At 35.9% G+C, this 15,942-nt stretch overlaps 1 pseudogene; it reads right to left on the bottom strand.

Moving 5' to 3' along the window:
• Positions 1 to 8,759: 8,759 nt before the first annotated feature.
• Positions 8,760 to 9,884, bottom strand: LOC132034615 (MDIS1-interacting receptor like kinase 2-like; annotated as a pseudogene).
• Positions 9,885 to 15,942: the final 6,058 nt, after the last annotated feature.

The raw sequence follows: 15,942 nt of genomic DNA, 5'->3' as shown, positions 1-15,942 counted from the left end.
AATTGCCATTTTTCCTACTCAGTTCTTAGCTACTTGAAGAGATCTAAAACGAAGTATTATACTTCTAATACTGGTCTTTATCTAGAGTAGGCTCACATATATGAACACAAAGTTATCAACTAAAGTAGGCACGAAATTGCCAATTAATGGCGTATAGAAACAAAACATGTGCCACCTCAATAAATAACTGGTTACAAGTCTAGACGTTTTAAATTTTGTTATAAATGGAAGGGATGAAGGAATTTTATCTCTTCAACTTCCTCTTCTGTGTAGCAATGCATGAGAGGGTAGGTAAAAGGAGTAAAGGCTTAATTAATATTTCAATTCTTAGTGGTCCTTACAGTTGGAATATCTGGGACGAATGGTGTACTCCAATTTCTGAAAATTGTATTAAAAAAAACCTATAAATTCTAGCTGTGTTAAATGCAAAAGAAATTTAGTTAGTACATTGTTGAATAACAAAAGATGCACAAGCAGAAAAAGTTCAGTACTGCTTGTTGTGGAAATAGATGTCTACTTATTATCAAACTATTCTTTTTATGTCATTTTTTTTTTCTAAATTTGGGTTCTCAATTAGTTTTAATGTATTCAAGGCAGTGTTTTATTTGGAAAACTCCAGTTTCTCAGAAAAGTAATGGCACGGCAAATTTATCATTATAAACAATAGTGACTCTGTCGTCGCTTGGCTTGAAGAAATTATTCCTTCCCATAAGATTTTTAACAGTACCAAAATTCCCTGTTTTGACATTTCCCGACTCAGAGGAACACAACTTAGCAAAACTTTGATTCTAAACTTTTTAAATAGTGAAGAAGAAACTCGAACAAATTTATTTCTCTAGTAACTCAAGTGAAATATGTTAGAAGTAGTACTCCAAGTTAATTATGTTGTACACTCATTAGTTAGTTAGAAGTCATTAACGATAAGTGTAATTAGTTAGTTAATTATATAGGTGTAGGTCGGTTGGCTCATGTGTATATATAGCATTCTACAGCTCATCTTAGCTCATAACTTTGTAACTGCCTTTGACCAGAAAATGAGAGTTCTTCTTCTCACCATTTCTTATGTGTTCTTTTTGTGATTTGCTAACATTATACTCTGATTTTAAAATGGTATCAGAGCAGTGTTATTGCTCCTGATAATCTGTTTGTACTTTCCCCAATTTTTTCCTTCATTTACTTCGCTTTATCGATCAATATCAAAAGGTAGTTTTTTGACCAAATTCAAGCGACTTTATCCTTCTTTTTTACTCTGTTTTTGAGCTTTTCTAAACCCTAAAAATGGTGATTGATAACGATGAAGATATTGCGGCGAATACAGCGGTACAACGGATAGATTCTAGTGATGTTTTGTATGTACATCCATCAGATACACGGGGGATATCACTGGTGCCACAACAGTTGATCGGAACGGAAAACTACTCGGAGTGGAGTAGGTCGATGAAAATGTCATTGCTCGTGAAAAACAAAATTGGATTCATTGATGGTACGTGTACGAGAGAAAAATACAGTGGAAAAGAGTTCAAATTACATCAGTGGGATCGATGTAACGCAATTGTTCAATCGTGGATCATGGCTTCTGTGGTTAAGGAATTACGAAGGGGAATTGTATACTCTGACAGTGCGCAGAAAGTGTGGGAAGCTTTTAAGGAAAGGTTCGATAAGATAAATGCAACAAAAATATACCCAAGGAGATAGCCAGTTTATCTCAAGGTACTTCGAGTGTCTCAATCTATTTTTCCAGGTTAAATGATTTGTGGGATGAATTCGAAACAATAACACCTAAATCAAAGACTTTCGTAGATTACTTACACCTACAGAAAACAATGAAGTATCTTATGGGCCTTAATGAAACGTATACACCACAAAAGAGTCATAATCTAATGATGAGTCCAACTCCAAGTCTTAATCAGGTGTATTCCCTAATTGTTCACGAAGAGAGTCAGAGATTAAATGGAGGAACTAGAATTTTAGGAAGCATACCAATGGAGGGTGAAAGTAGGGCTAATGCGTCTCAGTCGAATTTCAAACCAAACTCTAGTGGAGAATTGTATTGTACTTACTGCAAAAGAACTGGTCATGTACAAGATTTTTGCTATAGACTTCATGGATATCCTGATGAGGTACAGAGTGGAAACGATTTAATTATCAAAACAATAACCTTGGTAACAATGGTGCGAGTGGAGGAAACTATAACTACAGGGGTAACAACAGTGGTAATAGAGGTAATAGGGGAGGTCATAATAACATTAGTGGTTATAGAGGTAATAGCGGAGGTCATAATAATGGTAGAGGATATGGCAATAGAGGTCGTGGTAATAGAGGAGGAAGAACAGCTGCTTACAATGTTCATACAATGTGGATAATGACACTGAAAAACCTCCAGTATTACCGCAACATTTTAAGTAGATGACCTTTACTCCTAAGCAATATGAGCAGCTCTTGAACTTGATCGACGAAGGTAAAGCACCAACGGATGCAGCCAACTTGTCAGGTATACAATCTAATACTTCACATGCTTGGATTGTTGACTCAGGTGCAACCAACAATATGGCATCATGTCACGCCCCGAACCATGGCCTGGGAGAAACTCAAGACTCGGTGCGCTATCGCATGTGACCGAGCGAACCACATGGCTTGCTGAATCATCATGAGGCATAACATGAGCGGAATATAACGTGAATGCATGATGAGCCTTTATAAAATGTAGTAAGTCATAATACTTAATAAAAATACTTGTTTAAACATGAGTGCGGAAATAACATGAATGAGCCAAAATGGCTATACGACTCGAATGTCGACATAACATAACCGACTTGTCTAGTCTATGAAACCTCTATCATGAGTCTGGACCCGGAAAACATACTTAACCGGGACAAGGCCCTCAAAGATACCTTAGATGCATAACTAATCATAAAACAAAAGTTGACTAAACCCGAATGAGATGGGCTCACCAATAAGCCGATACGAATCTTTGTCTATTTGAGCGAGATGTGTCGTCCTGTATATCAGTACCTGCATCGTGAAATGCAGGCCCCCCGGGCAATAGAAAGGGGACGTCAGCACTTTGAATGTACTGGTATGTAAAGCAACTGAATGAAATAACATGGGACATGAAATAATAATGATAGGAACTGAAACCTGGTCATGAACATGAATACATACATACATACATACATATATATATATATATATATATATATATATATATATATATATAACATGGTAAAAATATCATAAGTAGGGAGAGCAATAACTTATAACCGATCCATGGTTCGGGTGCTTGCGTCCCGCAAAGAACACTCGATCCTTGCCGTGGAACATGAGATTTAATAAAATATGAAAAGATCCAGTCATTATGAGAGATCGTCTGGGACATGGGTGGAGCAATCCTTATCCTACGGTGGCTACATAGTTTCAAGCTATCTGAAGCCTTCCTCGGTAATTAAAGCAACTCCCAAAATCATGAACATGTAAAATAAGTGGCACTTGTCGCCCATGGTTTTCATGAATATAACTTGCTGTACATGGATATCATAAATTATAGCTTGCTTGCATGAACTTGTAAAACATGTATAGTATTTTCTTGAAAATAGCATAATATATCATAAACTAGCATGCATGAGCCCATGGAATAAGATATATGGATTTTTCATAGATTACGTATGCATTCTTAATAATCATAAAGAAATATTAAGGACTCAATGATGGAATTATAACAATTCATACATAATATAATCATGGACATGGACCTAGGGTTATCATGAGCATGGTATAGAAACCCTAGTTTTCATAAAGAATCATAATTTATGGATTATGAGGCGTGGGGAAGAACAATGATGTTCCCACACGTAGATAGTAACTCTACATACCTTAGTCGCTCCAAAACTTGAATTAAAGACTTGAGCTTTGAAGAAGATTTCTAAAATCTTGAATTCTTGAACCTTGAGATGGGTTTTCTTGAAAACCCTAGTTTAGGAATGATGATTTCTTGTTTAGATTATTAGAGTATATGTTAGAATTGAGTTGGAATAATTAGAGTAGGCTTACCTTGGTGTACTTGATGATGGAGGAGGGTAGGAGGTCGTTCTTGGGCTTGAAGGAATGAAAAATAATGATTTGAACTGATATGGACGAATAAATACTATTCTGGAAAATTAAATTTTACGTCCAGCAAAATACTGGCCGTATTTTGAAAGACGGGCCGTATTTTGAAATACGGTCCATATTCCGTATGGACTGCACTGCGTCTCTTCAGTAAAATGGCCATAACTCTTTGCACAGATGTCCGTTTGACTCCTATAATATACCGTTGGAAAGGTATTTCAAAGCTCTACAACTTTCATCAAGGAAGTTTTCCCAAATTCCAAATAAATTTTGAAATACGGGCCATATATTCAAATACGGTCTGTATTTAACGATGTAACCTCTAAGTGTCAAATTCCAGAATGCTCAGAAATCTTTGATATCAGTTTACGACTTGAAATACGAGTCGTATCCGAAATATCCTTGTTCATGGGCGTAAACCACCATCTTACAACCGAAGTGGAAATTTCCAATTCCCACATTCTTTATCTCGGTTTTCTAAGTCGGGATCATGATCAAAGCTTAGGTTAAAGGTACGGGGTGTTACACATCATCTCTAGATTTATTGAATGATCCTTTTCCCTTTCTAGTCTTAAATTTGTGCATTTTCCTAATGGAGCACACACTAATATTAGTCATATTAGTTCTTATCCTTTCTCTGAAAATTTATCATTGAAGAATATACTATACATCCCTGATTTCAAAGTCAACTTGCTCTCAGTCTCTAGGTTCACGAGAGAGCATAATTGTTTTGTTTCATTTTATCCTTACTTTTGTTTGTTCTAGGATCTTTATAGTTGTATGGTGAAGGGGATTGGTAGACTTAAAGGTGGTCTATACATTTTCAATCCTCCAAAGCCAACTGCTGGTCCTCAATCTTATTCCATTTCTGCAACATCTCAAAGTTCTCAGATCACTCAGTCTTCTCCTCAGCAATGTGCTACTCCAACCTCATGATTTACTCTCCAACACACAGTCCACAACAAGTTCACCTTCTGCTCTTTGGCACCTCAGGATGGGTCATGCTCGACCTTCAATTTTGATGAAGATTTCAACCTTGAAGAATTTGGTCACCAAGCAAGATACATGTCCTTGTCATATATGCCCCTTATCCAAGCAACATAGATTACCTTTTCCTATTAGTAATTCTTCTACTGCTAAAGCCTTTGATCTTGTACACATGGACATATGGGGTCCCTATAGAACAATTACTTACAATGGTTTTAGATATTTTCTTACCTTAGTGGATGATTGTACCAGGTTTACCTAGAATTTTTTACTCAGATTAAAGAGTGATGTGTTTGTTGTTCTCAGCAATTTTATTCATATGATTTCTACTCAATTCTCTGCATCCATTAAGATCCTCAGGTCTGATAATGGATTTGAATTTTTTAACCACCATTGCTCATCTTTGTTCCTCTCAAAAGGCATAGTGCACCAAAGCAGTTGTGCTCACACACCTCAACAAAATGGTCTAGTTGAAAGAAAACATAGACATTTGCTTGAAGTTGCTAGGTCCTTAAGATTTCAAGCACTAATTCTCCTAAAATACTGGGGAGATTGCATTCTCACAGCCACTTCTATTATCAACAGACTTCCCACTCAAGTTCTATATGGAAAAAAGTCATTTTCACTGTTTTTATGGTCATGAACCTTCTGTATCACATCTAAGGACCATGGGGTGTCTCTGCTATGCTACTATACCTAACTACTCTGATAAATTCATAGCCAAATCCATTCCTTCCATCCTTATGGGGTATTCTTCCACTCAGAAGGGCTACAAATTGCTCAATATAAAAACCAACACATTCTTTGTCAATAGAGATGTGTCATTCATGGAATACATTTTTCCTTTCAGATATCCTAAGTCTACCTTTCTTCAACGTTTGCCCACTTTGTCATCTGATTATATGTCTATAGATTCTTTGCCTTCTACTTCTTCTATTCCTGCAGGGTCTACTCTTGATCCTCCTATACCTATTCCCTTTGTGCTTATAAACTTGCCACCATCTGCAGAAGTGTCCTCATCTACTGAAGTATCACCTTATGTTCCCTTTGAGGGGTCCATTCCTCATCCAAGTATTCCTTCCTATTTTGTTTCCATCCCATCTACATCTGCCTCCTATCATTCCTTCTCATGATGCATCTACTCCTTCTCTACACATTCTTTCTAGAAAATCAGCCAGACACTCCAAACCATCTATTTGGCTAACGAGACTATGTACACTCTTCTTCACCTTCTAATCATACTTCCTTCTTGGCTTCTACTTCCCAATACCCTATTCATAAATACATCTCTTGTTCCCATCTTTCTCTCCCTTATCGAGCTTTCTTATCTTCTTTTTTTCATCCTCGAACCTTCTTCCTATTTTGAAGCCATTAAGGATCAGAGATGGGTCCAAGCTATGAAGCTTGAGGTTGATGCACTTGAAGCCAATAACACATGGGAAGTTATTGACCTCCCTCATGGAAAATCCCCTATTGGCTGCAAGTGGATTTTCAAAGTAAAGTACAATGCTGATGGATCAGTTGAAAGGTACAAGGCACGCTTAGTTGCCAAAGGTTATAACCAATAAGAAGGACTGGACTTTCATGATACTTTCTCTCCAGTGGCCAAGATGGTCACAGTTAGGACTCTAATTTCCTTAGCTTCTTTATACTCTTGGCCATTATTTCAAATGGATGTCCATAATGCATTTTTAAATAGTGACCTCACTGAGGAAGTCTACATGACTCTCCCTTAAGGTTTTGGCAGTCGGGGGGGGGGGGAGTCTACCAAGGTGTGCAAACTGCTCAAATCCTTGTATGGATTAAAGAAGGCTAGCAGACAATGGAATATAAAATTGACTGAATCATTGATACAATCTGGGTTCACACAGAGTAAGCATGACTATTCTTTATTCACCAAGTCCATAGGGGACAACAAGTTTATAGCACTTCTTGTTTATTTTGATGACCTGTTGATAACTGGAAATGATATGACTGAGATTATTAAGGCAAAACACGAGCTTAAACAATGTTTCAAGGTGAAAGATTTAGGTGCACTTAGGTACTTCTTAGGCATAGAGTTTGCCAGATCCAAAGAAGGCATCATCATGTCTCGAAGGAAGTATACACTTGGCTTGATTTCTGAATTAGGATTGGCTGGTTCCAAACCAAAGAATGATCCTTTGGAGCAGCATGTCAAGTTAACAAGCAAAGAGTATGAGGAGAGCAAGGAAGATGCGTCATCGCAAAAAAGGGAACAATGCTAATGCTGAGACAAGTGCTGATACTGAGACAAAAGGCAAGCAAGTTGAACAAATAGATGATCCATTTATGGAAGACAGGGGGAGATACTAGAAGCTGATAGGGAAAATCTTGTACCTAACCATGACAAGGCCAGATATCTCCTATGCAGTTCAATGCTTGAGTCAGTTTATGTCAGCACCAAAGAATTCACACTATGAAGCAGCAATAAATATAGTAAAGTACATCAAGAAACAGCCTGGGTTAGGATTTTTCATGTCCAGTTCTAGTGATGCTAAGGTCTCTGCATATTGTGACAGTGACTGGGTAGCATGTCCAATGTCAAGGAGATCAGTTACAGGTTATTGTATCAGGATAGGTTCATCATTGGTGTCATGGAAATCTAAGAAGCAAAGCACAGTATCTAGAAGCTCAGCTAAAGCTGAGTATAGAGCAATGGCTTACACAGTATCTGAACTTGTTTGGATTACAGGGTTACTCAGAGAATTAAAGGTGAAGATGACATTTCCAATGGATTTGTATTGTGATAATAAGGCAGCCATGCAGATTGCAGCAAACCTCATGTACCATGAGAGAACAAAACCTATCGAGATCGACTGTCACTTTATAAGAGATAGATTGAGTGAAGGATTGATTAAGACCACACATGTTAGTAGTAGTGAGCAAGCTGGCTAACATACTTACAAAGGCACTTGGGCACTTACGGACATAGCTACTTACTGAGCAAGTTGGGAATGAAAAACATTTTCCATTCTCAACTTGAGGTGCAGTGTTAGAAGTAGTACTCCAAGTTAATTATGTTGTAAACTCATTAGTTAGTTAGAAGTCATTAATGATAAGTGTAATTAGTTAGTTAATTGTGTAGGTGTAGGTCAGTTGGCTCATGTGTATATATAGCATTATACAGCTCATCTTAGCTCATAACTTTGTAACTGCCTTCCACCAGAAAATGAGAGTTCTTCTTCTCACCATTTCTTATGTGTTCTTTATGTGATTTGCTGCCATTATACTCTAATTTTAACAAAATAGCTCCAGTCATGTTAGTTTTATATATTATTCTCTCTACGTTCATCTTTAAAATATACTGCTATTATTCATTGGCATGCATTGCAGTGTGAATCATATTGTAGAAGTATTAACAATTTGAGATTTTTCATGAGCTACAAGAACTATGCAAGGCAATCCCACTTATAACATCAGTCCTTAGCAAATATGAAGATTGTTTTCATTAGTTTTTGGCACAAGGAAAAATTACCTTATACATTATACACTCAATGCAATAAACCAGATAAGCACCTTGACAATATAACAATACTAGTCCCAGTAATAATTTTGGCATGGACTGTCTCATCACAATAACTTACTTCATAACCACTTGGTTTCAAAGGTTATCCATCTTCATACAAAGACACTTTATATCTCAGGGACTATATAGCTAGCTTTACATAAGTAGGTGGACGTGGATCCATTGATGATAACCTATGAGAGATGAAGTGCATTGTTGGACTTGAGTTTGGAGTTTCAAGCAAACAAGAGCTTGCTAGCTTGATGATAAAAATCAAAACCTCTTTTACTCTATCTTCAGGATACGGAAGGCATTCATCTAACAAATCACTAAGCTGCACGTGATTTCTAGTTGATGAATGTGCTTGCAGAGTAATGTATTCCCCAAGATGTTTTCCTTTGATTATCTCCAATGCTAATACTCCAAAGCTATAGACATCACACATTTTCGTAACCTTCATTGTATATGCGAGCTCTGAAACAATACAATTTCCAAACACATATTAACAATTTAAACATGTATAGAGTGTTTCACAATAGTTCATGAAGTTTAAATAAAAGGAAAATAATTAAACTTAGACCTTATCAAGTGCGACATAGCCATATGTGCTAGCAAGCCCAGTGCAATTGGATGAGTATGGCTTAGGATGCTTAGCTATGCCAAAATCTGAAACATGAGCTTCATATATACTCAAAATCAAGCAAAGCCTTACTGCTTGATATGTCTCGATGAACAATTGGCAGTGAGCAATCTTGGTGCATGTAAGATAAAGCAAAAGCAACACCTTTGATGATATGCACCTTTTTAAGCCAATCCAATTTTTTTGGACTCAATTTCCTTTGCTCAAAATACTAGAGAAACTCCCCCTGTCCACATACTCGTACACCAAGAATGAGTGTTGTGCATTCGAACAATAGCTGTAGAGGTTCACAATGTTTCGGTACTTAATCCAAGTCAATGCCCTGACTTCATTCATGAAGCTTTTGGGATGTGTATTCTCAAATGAAGAAAGAAGTCCTTTCACAGCTATATTCCCTAATGATGGAGGCTTTATGTTGTAAACGCTTCCATGCCCTCCTAGGCCGATGCAAAATGTTGCATCAAACTCCTCTGTGGCATTTAAGATATCTCTGTACAATGCCTTTCCATCTAATATGGATATTGAAATCCAACCATCATCACATCTTTCAACGTCTCTAACTTTCCTTCTTTTATCACACATAAATAGAACACTAATGAAAGCACAGAGTGGTGCTAGTGCTCCCATAACATGAAGTATAGTGATGAGGATGAGTTTACGTCTCTTCGCCACTAAGTGCTTCTTCGCCGAGAAGATTGCCTTTCACTAGGGTGGAGTCTTGTTAAATTGCCGCACGACCTTTATTACTTCTAATGAGGCATTGATAAAAACTTTATTATTAGGGACTGGACCTTCCAACTCACTGTATGACAAGACGACATCCAGCAAACCTATTGAACTTTCAAATTCTTCAGGAATGCTGCCAGAAAGGCCATTATGGGAAAGACTTAAGATTTCCAGGACCTTCAAATTGGCTATGTGAGGAGGTATTTCTCCAACAAGAATATTATGGCTCAAATCGAGTACATTAAGTTGAGTTATTGCCCCTATCTCCTTTGGAATTTTCTGGTCAAATTTGTTGTTGCTCAAGTGAGAAACATGTTAGTGTAATCTCCTATAAATGTTGGGATTGACCAGTTGAATCTATTATCTGACAGATCAAGGGACAACAACTTTGTTAGTGACCCAAGTTCCCCAAGTATATTGCCAGAAATGTGGTTATTTTGCACAAAAAATTAACCAGAGAGGTCAATTTTCCAAATTCTTTAGGAATCTTCCCAACCAAATGATTTGATGAAAGATCAAGTCCGTGAAGCCCTTTTAGGTTTCTAATCTCTGATAGTATGCAACCACCAATTCTATTTATGGAAATGCGCATATCAGTCAAATTCTTGCATTTCCCGCAGTTGCTACTAATTTCACCATGGATATCATTATCGCTCAAATTAATGAACTGAAGCTCCTGGTAGATACCAAAAGCTTCAGATAAGTTCCCAGTGAAGTTGTTGTTATCAAAACGAACCCTTTTTTAACTTTAGCACTTGCGCAAGCTTCTAGGTATTGGACCTGGCTTGTTACCATTCACCGTGAAGTTCTCAAGTTTCCTAACTTGGCAAAGATGCTCTGGTAAATGGCCTGAAAACTGATTTTCATCCATTTCCATCACAACCAAGTTATCCAAATATGCAAGTTCTTTTGGAATAGAACCAGAATTGTTGTCGCAGAAAATTGGGCCATAATCTCATAAAATCTAAGACCCAAATTGTTAAATATTTAACGGAGACTGACGTTCGGCCTAAAAATGCATATATTTAGTTATTAGTTGCCTCAAATTTTAATACTTTTAATCATATTTTGAGTACTATTATATTGATTTGTGCTTAATATAATATTTTTTATGTGTAGAAATAAAGCGGTGTGAAGATGAAGAGTTTTAGAGCAAATCGGGTAGAAGACGTTCAAGACAAAAATAGAACGGAATAGGATGTTATCTGTGTTAAAGGAGAGATACGTGGAAGCCAAGTGAACATGATCCAAGTCCTGTAATGAATGGAGTGCATATGAGAAATTGTTTCATGATGATTGGGCAATTATGGTTATTGAAAATAATAAATACATTAAATGAAGTAGGATAGAGAAACATTGAAAAGCCTGCAAAATTTGGCCTAATTGCAGCAAGCAGCTGACAAGATTTTTGAGTGGATTTTGTCTATGTGGCATTGGCAAATAACGTTACACAAATACATCTTCAGGCGGCGCAGAGGCATCGCGAGAATAGCGTGTCTCTGAATCTATTTTGGAGCCCGTTATTTTTCCCAATCTGAGTTGGATTTGGTTTTTAAAAGCTCAGGCTTTTTGGTGCCCTATAAATACATATTCTACACAGTTTTTACAAAAATTTTGGATAGCTTGAAATCCTTAGTTCAGAACTTTAGACCTAGAGAGAGCTTGGAGCCGCCGTGGAGGCCGTAGTTACAGTGTTTTATCTTCTCTTCTCTGTAATACTCATTTTTACGTTTTTATTCGGATGATTTGTTGTTTTTCCTCCATGTCTATGTGGAGCTAAAATCTTTAGTTCTAGAGCTTTGACACAAACATGAAAGTTGACGTTTGATTATCGTTTCTATCTATTAAATTTTCATATTTTTGGGTTTCTTATTTATTCTTGTGCTTAATTGTTTAATTACTTGATCACTAGACACTATCTCGTGGTGCGTGAATTGGACTTGAGAAAGGGAATTTACGTACGTAATAAGAATAAATAGAGTTTGTTCGATTTAATCGTTTCGCTATTGAGGATAGAGCTATACGCTTTAGCCCTACTTAGTTGAATACGGAGAAATAAATGCGTTCTTGTTACCTGTGACGACCATATAGATATAGGCGTTATAGTAGCATCTACGGAGCTTGTGAGTAGTTCGAGAGAATATCATAAAGTTATAATTAACCCGTCAACTAGTAACCCATAGGTAGAACGATTTGAAGACTCAACTGGATTGTTAGTGGTCATAGCCTTCTTTCTTGGTTGAAGTTCATTATTTGTTTTATTTTATTTTTAGTTAGTTATTAATTATATCTTGAGATTTTACTTCTTGTTTAGATAATTAGCATTAGTTTAATTTAGTAAACAGTTAATCATAAGTCTCTGTGGGTACAATATCTGCACTTAAAAATCCTATATTACTTGTACGACCGCGTATACTTGCGTATGCGTTTGGGAGCAACAGCGACTGAACATACTTACTTTTTGAAAACTTTAATGGATCAAAGTGGGAAGAAGAGAGGACACCAGGAACGTTGACTTGATAGTCTCTCCTAATGATTCACTACAACTTTGCTTGTACTGCACTAGTTCAACGATGGCGAAATCTTTTAGCCATGATGATGGTTCACAAAATATTTTCTTTACTTCTGTTTTTTGTGCTCTTTTTCTCTTCACAGTTACTTTTGCTTCCACTGAAGAAGCAACTGCTCTTCTAAAATGGAAAGCAACTTTCCAAAACAAGAATAATTTTTTATTGGCATCATGGACACTAAGTCCTGCTGGTTCCAAGAATTCTTCCAGCCATGAAGAAGCAAGTCCTGATGCATGCATGGGCTGCTACGGAGTTATATGCTTTAATGGTTGTGTGAACAGGTTGAATATTACAACTCCTGGTGTCATTGGTACACTCCACGGATTTGCATTTTCATCACTCCCTTTTCTTGATTATGTTGATCTTAGCATGAACCAACTCTCTAGCACCATCCCTCCTGAAATATGTAAGCTCACTAATCTTATCTATCTTGATTTGCGGAAGAATCAGATTTCAGGAACAATCCCACCACAAATTGGAGGACCTCAAGCTTTTTTAGTGAGCCAATTTGTGGTGGGATTGTTCCTAATATCTGATTCTTCGATAAATCAAGATAGATATGATTACTGAGCTTACCTATTTCAAAGTGGACGGGTGCTAGTAGAACCTGGTTCATGCTAAGATCAACATAATCAAGAAAAGTGGAGTGATGAAAATGCAAACCATGGAGTGTACCAATCACACCAGCAGTTGTAATTAATATTCAACATGTTCACACAACCATTAAAGCATATAACTCCATAGCAGCCCATATTGCATGCATTAGGACTTGCTTCATGGTCGAAGAATTCTGAACCAAACAGATCTTAGTGTCCATGATGCCAATAAAAAATTATTCTTGTTTTGGGAAAGTCGCTTTCCATTTTAGAAGAGCAATGCTTCTTCAAGGAAGCAAAAGTAATCAGAAGAGAAAAAGCATAATAAAAAAAAACTGAAGTAGAGAAAATATTCTGTGAACCATCATCATGGCTAAAAGATTTCAGTTGCTTGTTTTAGTTATTGTTGAACTAGTGCAGGGTACAGTTTTATAGTGTAGTGAATCATTAGAAGAGACTATGGAGTCAACGTTCCTGGTGTCCTCTCTTCTTCCCACTTTGATCCATTAAAGTTGCCAAAAAGTAATTAAGTACGTTCGGTCTCCGTTAAATATTTAACAAATTTGGGTCTTAGATTTTATGAGAATTGTGGAAAAAAAAGTTTAATGAAGAAAGTCCAGTCAAATCACATAAACTACAACACCAAAAAAACATAGATAAAAAGCAAAAAGTACACCCCAAAAGGCTACACCAACTTTTAGATTTGAAGACTATTATACATGGAAGTGAATACCAACTATTTAAAAGGTTTAAAGTGTTGCCAAGCTTAAAGCTGTGGAGATATTGGGAGATTTTCTCCAGAATTATTCAATAGTCATTTTGTTAATGGACATGCCTATCAATATTTTTTATCATGTTTGCAGGCCATGTAGTTGCAATTATTGCTCGGATGGTCCAAGAAGAAAAAGCCAGAGAACACTTGTAATGCAGACCTGCCTGTTCTTCTAAAAAACAATCGTTTTAAGGACTGTGCCTTAATCCAAATGCAGTCCTTGTCTAGTTTCACTATGAAGCAATTCACTCTGCCCCTAGTTGATCCTGGGCTTGCCCTCAACCTATCAAGTGGAGTGAATTCTGGTATTTTGTATTATGTGTATAAATGCTATTTTAGAGGGAATCTAATAACACACTTACAAGTGAGTCAACTCTTAGTTTGAAAAACAATTAATTCTTGGAAATTAGGGTACGTGCCCAACATTCAGAATTAGGGGGCTACTTAATTTTATACTAAAACCCTTATAATATGATTAAGTTTCGAATACTATATAAATCCTACAGTTGTACCCACTATGAGATGTATCTCGAACTAAGTATATTAAGATATAATCTTTGTTGACAAATTACAATTTATATTGGAAGTTTTTATGTATTCCGTATTTGTTTTGCATGAAATTTATAGAAGTGGATAAACATATTTATTGAAAATCTCTATTCACGCATTTAATTAAAAAGGAGAATTTCTTTTTGAAATGTATATCTTTTGAAACTCTTAAATAGGAAATAAACAAAACTTAATTAATAAGATAACTAGAATCTTTACGTATTTATCAAAATATTTTTATTGATTATGTCAGAAAAAAAGTAGTTATTGTCACTCCTCGTGTTGTACAAATTAAACCGATTAAATCTCTGCAACAAAACACACAACATAGACACTATACTAGGAGCGCGTCTTGCAAATGGTTAGTGTTAATTTGTTGTATGTGACAAAACATATTCTTTCATAGCAGGCAAAGTATAGAGTTAGGGGTGTACAAAGCAAACCGACAAACCGCACCAAACCGATAATCCGAACCAAACCGAGAAAAAAACCCGACTAATGGTTTGGTTTGACTTGGTTTGGTTTTAAAAAGAAAAACCCGAACACTATTGGTTTGGTTTTAACTCAAAAAAGTCAAACCTAATCAAACCAACCCGACATTACATTTATAAAATTTCAAACACATTTTATACATAGAAATATTTATTTATAATGTAATTTATAAATGTTTCTTTAACTTTTTCATAATTTTTTGTCTTTTAACATATTATTTCAAGCTTGGAATTAGACTTTTGAATGGTTTAATAAGTTTTACGCCCAATGATATTAGTAACTCAAATAAAACTCAACAAAAATCAAATCAATACTAATGCTAACAAAAGAAATTCATATCTAACATGGAATGACAATAATTTTGATATCTATTCTTTAGTTTTATATTAGTTTTGAAAGTAAAAATGCATAACTTAATTTTATTTTTTTCTTTAATATTTAGTCATGTAATTAATACTTAGTAGCCGTACTTATTTTAGCATGACTTAGTATTTTTAGATTATGATCATTTTTTACATGCCTTATAAATTAGTTGTATTTATTGTAGCATGACTTAATTAGTACTTTTAGATTATGATAATTTTATTTTATGCAATTTCATTAATTTGTTTCGTTGAATATTTTAGTACAATGTCATCTCTCATCACGTTTTGTGTTATTTTCTTAATAAATATCTTAATTAGATCGTTGTATCTTACTAGGACTAAAGAAATATTTGAAGTAAAAGTTATATGTTTTGTATGAAGACTTTACCGGAAAAAACCCGAAAAACCCGAGCAACCCGAAAAAACCGAGAAAACCCGAGGTTGAAAAACCCGACTTTTGTTGGTTTGGTTTGGTTTATAGATTTAAAAACCCGATGCAATTGGTTTGGTTTGGTCTTTAAAAAACCCGAACCAACCCGGTCCATGTACACCCCTATATAGAGTCATATATTTTAACTTAGGCCAAATACATAGGCAACCCCTTAAAATTGGCAG

This window comes from Lycium ferocissimum, chromosome 10, assembly GCF_029784015.1.
Source record: "Lycium ferocissimum isolate CSIRO_LF1 chromosome 10, AGI_CSIRO_Lferr_CH_V1, whole genome shotgun sequence".
Classification (NCBI taxonomy): Eukaryota; Viridiplantae; Streptophyta; class Magnoliopsida; order Solanales; family Solanaceae; genus Lycium; species Lycium ferocissimum.
This window is presented reverse-complemented; position numbering and strand designations above follow the sequence as displayed.